Below are 9,113 nucleotides of genomic sequence, written 5' to 3' on the forward strand. Positions count from 1 at the left end.
ACTCCAGCTGGTTGTGGTTTTGACAGGTGTCTATTCTTCTTCTTGCCTGTCTGAGGTGTGTAGAGAGGTGCAATGAGTGAACGTCTCCTCCTTCAGCATTTCACACGCACGAGTCCATTTTTAGCGTGAGGTTTGTTATTGCTAAGACAGCGTAGAGTAGACAGGTCGGAGCGCTAACGTTTTTCGCACCTCGTTACTCCAGCCGCTCATTAAAAAAAAAAAAACTCGCCGGCTTGTGCCGTCAGCGTTTCGAGCGAGGCCGAGGCCGTCTCACCAACTGCCCGACCAGATGGTGCGCTGGGAGGCCAGAGCCAAGCGACGGGCGCCTGTGTGACTGAATAATGGCGGCTGCGGCGTCCGCGCAGTGGAATAAATGACGGGTGTCACGGATAATGAAGTACGGCCAGAGTCCTGCCCCCCCCCCCCCCCCCCCCCACCCCCCCAGGCCTCCACCTCCCCCCAGCCCCCCCCCCCCCGCTGCTTGGGAGTCTCGCGGAGATCAGGGAGCCGCCAGCCAGACCTCGAGCTCGTTTCAAATCTAATTATTTGGCCATGGCCAGCACAATTATTTATGCACCTCGGTTCCATGCTTGCGAGCGGCCGACGGATCCTGTAATTATATCCCTTGGCTTCTGTGGAGTAATATTCTAACCTGTCCACTAATTACTCATTACCATTCAATGATTTGTGTAGATTTGTGGGTGTGGGTGTGCGCGCACGTATGGTTATGCAGGACGCTGTTGCATAATTCAACTTTAATGTGTGCTTTGAAAATAGCAGATATGACTGATTCATTGCTTGTGTCAGTCGTGCTTTGGCAATGGAAGCCCAAACAGTCACCACACACACACACACACACACACACACACACACACACACACACACACACACAAGCTGTTCGGGCATTAAATCTAAAGGTAGTGACAAAATAGGCCACAGCATAAGCAATCAACCACTAGCATCAATACAATCCAAGCAATGATTCACAAAGAAAGACATGGGTAAGGACATTGAAGAAGAGAGGCTAACGTTAAAGATGCTCTTGGAGAATTAGGATAGTGTGACAATATCTCACACCATCGATAATCCCAACACTGTCACTCCCCGTACAACCCTTCAGGCACGCAGGTGACATGGGGATGTTCAGAAACCGCACACATTCCTGCCTGCCCTTGTGTGTAAGCGCACATTTTGTATTTGATACTCATTTGATGGTTTCTCCTCTGTGGCATAAGAGCTCAAGATATTTCCCATCCAAGAGAGATGAGGAAGAAACACACACACACATACATACACACACACACACACACACACACACAAAAACAGCACACAAGCCCGACAAGCCACCAAACATGAAACTGAAATGATCTCGTGCGCAGGGGGATTCTCGCGCTGTGAATTGAAATGTGCTTCCTTCTGCAACAACACTAGTTCCAAACTAAAATATGGATAATAGCTCATTTAGCATGGAACATTGGGCATTCAACTGCAAAATCAAGTTGCTCTCAAAAAATGAATAAAAAGGTCACAAGTACCCATCTTTCTTGTGCCTGCCTGTCTGTTTAATAACCTTCGACAAACTAACTGGTTTCTGCCTTTGTAACGTCTGGTCTGTGAAGCAAGATATGAAAAAATTCTTCAAAAAAATGTTAAATTAATTTTTTTAATTAAAATATCCACTACATATTACAGCACTTGGTGGTATGCCAGTATTACTTCAAATAAAATGGGCTCATTTAGGCATGGCTGACAGGCGCCTTGCAGTGACTCACAGTGAATCAGGAAGCTCGCAGTAAAGTAAGGAACTATGTCCCCCACACAGAGGTTATTTCCATTCTGCTCATGCCATGGCTGGGGCTGGGGGGGGGGGAGGGGGGGGGGGGGGGTACTTGAACAGAACCCAGTCAGGTTCCATATGTCACAGGACTTTCTGCTTGCTGTACTGCATGTGTGTGTGAGGGGCCCCACAGACGCAGAGGTGCATTACCTACAGTACACACTGGTACATCCCCGCCTCCCCGAGGCAATACACCGCCTTCCTCCAACCTAAGTCAACACAGAGGCCGTGTGTGTGTGTGTGTGTGTGTGTGTGTGTGTGTGTGTGTGTGTGTGTGTGTGTGTGTGTGTGTGTGTGTGTGTGTGTGTGTGACGGTAGTGGCGGGAACAGGGATATCCCATGATGGCATCCGTCCAGGGAGCTAGCGGTTTTATTATCGGTGTGCAGGACACAATGTGAACACGGACCTTGCGGGCTAGATGGAGCAAGGGGCGGAGCCTGGAGCTGACTGACCGGGGGGGGGGGGGGGGGGGGGGGCGGACTGGCAGTAGTCCTGGGTGCAACCGTTGACCCGTGAACACAGGAGACCTGACACTTTGTGGTCAAGTGCACAGAGGTAATAGAAATAGCCATCAGACAGAGGTTTGTGTTTGGAGGCTGCAGTGTTGTGAACCAGTAGCCAATCAGATGGCTTCATTTTCACTGCAAGAGAGTTCAGTATGTTGGAGTCAATGCTTGGTAGCCAAAATCCAACAAATTTCAGTCCGACTGAAATAAGTTCCTCTACTGGCTTACTGCCTGGCCAAGGGCGACGGACTTCAAGCACTGGATATCAAAATATGATAACCTGCAGTAGCAGTTATGCAATCAGCCATGTAGAAATATCCTGCTGACTGTGGTGGTCAACTGGGAAGGCATGAAACCAATTAACACACCAAAGATGAGGCGTGAAAAACCTCTGCATTTCTAAAAAGTTCCACGGGTGTAATTATTCATTTATTTTAGTTAACTTATTTACATATTTGCTGATTGATAATCGGAGCAAACAGGCTGTTGCTTTTTACGCTAGTCAATTTACCAAGGTAGAATGACAGAAACATTGAAATACAAACTTTTAATCTAAATCTTATTTAAAATATCTATCTTGCTCTACTACCTCTCTTTTTTCGTCAAAGAATGACAAAGGTATAAAAAAGATTGATATATGGACTTAGAATCAACTTAATTCAGTCATCCATCTATTTCGTACGTCATAAGTGTTCAGCGCGTTGATATTGTTGTGGCAACACTGCCCTCTAGTGTAGAGAAACGGTACTTGCGTTGGCGCATCACTGCTACATCTATGGGGATGCTTTTCAGGGAACGGCTTGAAAAAATTACGGAGGCTCAAAGATTGAATCAGTTGCGATTACAAATCGCTTCTGAGATGAGAGTGTGCACATGCATACGCCCCTAAAACCCCAGAGGAGGGATTTTATTATACTGAAAAGGAGATAAGCGCAGGAAATGTTTGTAGTCCAGTGGAGGGAGTCTGTGTGTAGGCAGATACTTCAAAATGACAGAAGCATAGCCCAAGGAAAGGTTTAGTGTTGGAACACTAATGCGAGTCCATTCGCTTATGTGAACACATACAAAATAAAGCTGAGATATAGCGATAAACAGCATGTCAGCTAGCTAAACCCAGCACGTTACACTGGGACTGCCTCATCCGTAGGTCTTATCTCGGTAGAAAACAACTCCACATGATTCTGCCTCGACCCAGGTTCTTTAAAAACAAACAAACAAACAAAAAACTTTCTTGCTACGGTGACAAAAACGCATCGGTACATAGCCAGCGGTGTCTCCGACGTAGAATCCTGGTGTGCCACAGTAAAGTCTGGGCAGTATCTGACTCGTTGGTGAAACCACACACACACACACACACACACACACACACACCTGCCTGATCAATAAATCCAAACACAAACACACATTTACTTACAGCAGGAATTAACAGAAGCGGAGCTCACAATTTGAGTGGCATCGCCAATGACGGATAAACTAATACGGCCCAGACCACAACAGCAATAGGAGGACAAAAAAATGTATGGCAAAGGGGAAAATATATTTGCAAGCACTGAGTAAATCGCCAGGAGTGCCTAACGATTCACGGGTATACCGTATATATAAGTGAATGAAACGTGAACCCTTCAAATGTCAGCTGCCCTCTAGTGGCTGGCTGCAGTACAACGTTTAACACTTAACTTTTACTTAAGTGTAATTTCTTAGGTTCACCAGTACAACATAGATACATCTGCTGTACAATATAGATATATCAGCAGTACAAGTAGATGTTAAAGTAGAAGTTAAAATGGTCTATTTTCTAGAACAATTCTATCAAAGATTTGCTAAACACAGCAGCAGTGGCAGTAGGACTGGGGTGCCTGGCGGTGACTCTGGGGACCTTTGGGGGCTGAACCTGAGTTATACAAATCCATCTCTGATCAACCTGTGTGTACGCCTGCTGCTGGCTTAACTCCTCTTCCTCCTCACACAGCACTTCCTGCAGTACATACAGCCCAACCAGGTATTGAACTTCATTTAAGGAACTTATGAAGTACTTATTAAACTTACTGTGAACACTGGTTATCAATATAAATCAGGATAAAAGATCAATGATCTCTTTCTCTCTCTCCCTCCAGCTGCCCTGTGCTGCATTATCAGGTGTTCTGCACTTTCTCCTCCTGTCTGCATTTGTGTGGATGTCCATAGAGGCTGTGCTGTTCTTTATCAGTATAAAGAACCTATCAGAGATCAGATCAAAGCAGGAGGAAGTGCTTACAAGAAAATGCCTGATTCATGGTGTCAATTTTCACTGCTATGCAGATGACACTCAACTTTACATATCAGCCAAACCTGATGACAAACTCAGTTTAAGAAAAAATGAGGCCTGTGTAAGAGATATTAAATGCTGGATGTGCCTAAACTTCCTCCAACTTAATGAGGACAAAACAGAAGTTCTCCTCCTGGGCCCTAAGGCCTCAAAACTGAAAATTCCAGATCTAATGCTTAATCTCGCAGACTACCCCATTACACCTGGCACAGTAGCCAAAAACCTAGGCATCATACTCGACTCCGATCCTATCATTTGATAAATACATAGATAATACTACTAGGATAGCTTTCCTACATCTCCGCAACATTGCCAAGTTAAGAAATGCATTATCACAGGATGATGCAGAAAAATTGGTACACGCCTTTGTTAGCTCCAGATTAGACTACTGTAACTCACTACTGTCAGGATGCTCAAATAGGAATCTAAATAAACTTCAAATAGTTCAAAATGCCGCAGCCAGAGTTCTGACCAAAATTAGAAAATATCAATATATTACACCAGTCCTATCAGCCCTGCATTGGCTCCCAGTTAAATTCCGTTTTGACTTTAAAATTCTTTTATTAACTTATAAAGCATTGCACGGGCTTGCTCCTGAATACCTTCAGGAACTTATTTCCTATTATGAACCCCCACGTCCACTAAGATCACAGGGTGCAGGTCTTTTATTAGTTCCAAAAATTAACAAGGTAACAGCAGGGGGAAGAGCCTTTTCTTCTAAGGCCCCCCAGCTTTGGAATAATCTTCCTAAATGCGTCCGGGACTCTGACACAGTCACAATCTTTAAGTCTAGGTTGAAAACCCACTTATTTAGTTTAGCGTTTGATAATTAATATACCCCCTTAGATAAAGGTACAGATCCAGGGGTTCATAGACGAAGGGTTTTATGGTAGACTGGGGCGCTGGTGCTGTCATCCTGTCACTGCTCGTGGTCACTCAAGTTTGTTGACAGTGCAGTGGACGGATGCCATTGTCTCAGAATGCCCCCAAGCCTATGTTACCTTCTGGTTCTGCCTTTTTAGCTAGGCTGTAATAATTTAACTTAATGCCGGAGTTGCTGCCACACTCCGGAAATGTTTATAATTTCACCTGTCCTGTATTTCACCTGTCCCTGTTTCATTTCTCCACATGGCTGCCCGCCTGCTTGAGGAATAATGAGATGAGGAGACCAGTGATCCATCCTGGGCCGGCCACCTCATGCCTAACCGGATGCCTACATCATGATGGACATTATTACATCTTTTTCATTTTCTTTCTCTTCTTTCTGTCTAAATTGTTGTTGTTGTCATGGTGACCGGTGTCGGCCAGAAGAGGATGGGTTCCCCCCCTGAGTCTTGGTTCCTCTCAAGGTTTCTTCCTCATGTAAAAACTAGGGAGTTTTTCCTTGCCACTGTCACCCTTGGCTTGCTCACTGGGGGCTAGGACTCGGCACTTGTAAAGCTGCTTTGTGACAACAACTGTTGTAAAAAGTGCTGTATAAATAAAATTTGATTGATTGATTGATTGATTGTGATTGGATATGTTATTCCCTTGGTCATAGTAGGGGTGTCTGTTGGATAGTTTCTCAGTGGATATGGCAGTGAACAGTGTGTGTGGGAAATGGGCAGGGGTTTTTTTTCAGCTGCATATATTGCAATGCCATTATTATTAATTATTTTGTGTGGTTAAATATTTTTCATGATTACCAGGCAATGCTTATTATGCATGTATTCTCCCATGTGTTACATGAAATGTTAATTCTACAGAACCTTTTATGTGATTTCCTCTGTGCAGATGTTGGGTTAAGACAGACAGGAACTTCATCTGGAGGTTCCTGGGTCCTCTTACTTTCATTCTCACAGTTAGTTCTCAAATTTTCCATTCCATCTTAGATGTCCACTTTCATTCATACATTCAAAACATCTTTCTAGAAGAATGTGATCTTTTGTTACATAAACCCAGTCTCCTTCAAATTAATTGTAACCCCAGGGGAGCATCTCATTCTATGCCCTCGTCACCCATGTGTGCAGCACAGTGTCTCTAATATTGTCCCATACAAACTCTGTTTGTGTTTTAGTCATATAATTAATCCATGTCCAAGTCCATGTCAGAAAAAATGACAAGTGCCATTAAATGATGCTGAGAACTTCCTTAACACACAACATAACTGTAATGCCGGAGGCGTCATAAAAGAAGCAGCAGCAGTGGGCGAGGATGGCAGAAGGATATCTTTACTGTCCATACTTATAGATCAACAACAGAGTCACACACTGAAATCTGATGTGGAAATTCTCCATCCCAACAACCGTTTTACCGTTTTTACTGAGAGACCTTCTAATTTCAAGTTTGTAGTGGATTTCACACTGAATTTAATAATAATTCATGTTCTCTTTAGCAAGGCTGAACACCGGCACGGTACGGCACACCCCCTGCTGGTCGCCCCATATACAGCAGCAGTTGTTGTGTTGTTGTGTTGTGTTCATCCCTCAGGTGGGCGGGGCATATGATCCGCCTCACCTGAGGGTCGTTTGTTTGTCTATATATGTCTTGTCTTTGTACCAGTTGACCGCTGGTCATTATATCCTTAATTTGGATCATGTCACGGGTGTTTGGTTTGCGCACTTTATTCATTAAACCATCCCTTTTCACTTGGCGTGATCGCTTCCATTTTATTTTGCACTCCCTGCCTGTCACAGAATAACCAGTCGCCCTTCGGAAGCCGCCAATCTCCTTTACTTTCTCCTTCGTTCGTGGTCATGTCTCGTGGTAAATATGATCGTTAAAATTTGTGTATGTGTGAATGGGCGTGTGCAGTTGAGTGTTGGGTTTTCGCGTTCATCTTTGTTTCTGGTTTTGCCGTGCTCGCACAATTTAGTTTTCTTTTTCTTTTACGCGTTGAGGTTTCCGCGTTGTTTTGATTTGGTTAACCTGAGCTGTGTTACGTGTTTACCCCTCGCGCTTGCATTTAGTTCCGCCAAACGCATTAGTGTTGCTAACCGGCACTTGGGTCCACCCTTCTCTCTGTCGCTAAATGTGATGTGTACATCCCCGTACTCACCGTGTTACAGTGGGGTTCAGCGGCCAAATGCCGGTTAGGGTGTGAGGGCGCTGTGACCGACCAGGCGTGGTTTCGTCTTGTTGATGGCCCAGTCAGCCCAGGGAGGTGAGCTAACGTTTGTTTGTGTTTTGTGTTTCAGCTTCAGGATTGCAGGGGGTGTGTCCCTGCCTTGTCCCTGCCTTCCTGCCCCTTCATGTTTCGTGTGCTGCCGCTGTGTGCCGCACAGCCGTTGGAGGGCAGTGAGACTTGGTGGGGGGATCTGTCACGGTACGGCGGCCCCCACATTTATTAAATGGTTAATATTACAATTGATACAAAGCATATGAATGATTTGGCTCAAATTGAAACTAAACCTATATGTGAATCTACTAATTTAAACCAGGGATATAATAGTGAACAACAAAGAATATAAAATTAAACAACAACAGCGAATGATAAACAACTGTCGGATCATGAGATTTATTTATTTAACTATCCTAAGGCTTGCCTAACTAGCGTAGGACCCAGGGACGGACACGAGGTATTTAGAGAGAGAATAGAAAGGAGAAAGAGAAGGTTTGGGCAGGTTAATGGTAACAGTATTTACTAGGGATGCACCGAAAATTCGGCCACCGAAAATTTTCGGCCGAAATGGCTTAAATTTGCATTTTCAGTTTTCGGCCGAAATACTTTCATCACCGAAACAACACGGCTGAAACAATGTGTTGTGATGACGCAAACAAAAATCGCCACCTGCACGCGCTTATTTGGATAAAGGCTAGCAAAAAAGTTTTCCAGTGATGGCGCCGAGGCAAAGGACATTACACCAAAAATTATGGAATTCGTTGCCTTAGACGATCAGCCGTTCTCTGTCGTAGAGGATGTGGGATTTCGTAGGCTAATAGAGCACATTGAGCCCCGTTATGTTTTGTAGGGCAGACGACATTTCTCAGAAGCGTGTTTACCTGAGCTGTTTAATGTTGTTGCAACTCGCGTCACGTTTTTATGAGAGAATTTATATTTATCTTTCAGGTCAGTCAGTTATAATTAAATTTAACTCGTATAAAATACATATATTTATCCTCTCAGATAAAAACGGTCTGCAAGCGAGTTAAATTTAATTAGTGGTCGGCCCTTGTCAGCGTTATCGCCGTTAACGGCCCACCACTAATTTTATTTTATAATATGCATTACTGTAATGTCAGTGCTAAATAAATATTTTCAAATCAAATTTTGTAGTTGATTTATTCTTTGAAAAGCAATGCCTTGATTTTAGTGAGGTTAGCCAAAAATCCAATGTTACTAATAATTGGCATAATGTATTTCGGTTTTCGGCTTTCGGCCTTGGTTTCCTCATTTTTGGTTTTCGGTTTCGGCTAAGAATTTTCATTTCGGTGCATCCCTAGCATTTACTATTTTGGACTCCGGGAGAAATAGAAGCTGGCAAC

This window comes from Brachyhypopomus gauderio, chromosome 20 (genome assembly GCF_052324685.1).
Source record: "Brachyhypopomus gauderio isolate BG-103 chromosome 20, BGAUD_0.2, whole genome shotgun sequence".
Taxonomy (NCBI): domain Eukaryota; kingdom Metazoa; phylum Chordata; class Actinopteri; order Gymnotiformes; family Hypopomidae; genus Brachyhypopomus; species Brachyhypopomus gauderio.